The sequence below is a fragment of the Corvus brachyrhynchos genome, unplaced genomic scaffold (genome assembly GCF_000691975.1).
Source record: "Corvus brachyrhynchos isolate BGI_N302 unplaced genomic scaffold, ASM69197v1 scaffold10, whole genome shotgun sequence".
NCBI lineage: Eukaryota > Metazoa > Chordata > Aves > Passeriformes > Corvidae > Corvus > Corvus brachyrhynchos.
In genome coordinates this window covers 843,431-843,753 of record NW_008236180.1, presented here as the reverse complement: position 1 = coordinate 843,753, position 323 = coordinate 843,431, and the positions used below count along the sequence as shown (strand labels likewise).

General features: G+C 56.0%; 1 protein-coding gene across 1 annotated transcript in view; it reads left to right on the top strand.

Annotated features, from left to right (window-relative positions):
* Positions 1-323, top strand: part of MAFB (MAF bZIP transcription factor B) — a 6,601-nt gene that overhangs the window by 2,507 nt on the left and 3,771 nt on the right. The gene's annotated exons all lie outside the window — the stretch shown is intronic.

Genomic DNA, 323 nt, shown 5'->3' with positions numbered 1-323 from the left:
CGGGACGCTTACATAAAGTTAAAAGGGTGGATGCATGTGCGTGGCACGGGGGGAAGCTCCCTGCCTTGAGATCCGCTACGGGACGGTAGCGGGCAAAAAGGGGCACTTTGTTATATTTAGAACAAAGGGACGGGCAGGATGTCCCCGAGTCCCCCTCCTCTGTGGGTTGCAGAGGCCGAAAAGGATGGGAGGAAGGGAGCAGAGAAATAAATAAATAAGTAAGTAAACAACAAAATAAATAAATAAATAACTGGGAAGGCGCGGGTGCGGGAGGGGGAGCCGGGGAGCGCCCGGAGGTGCGGGCTGGGAGCGGCGGGCGCTCA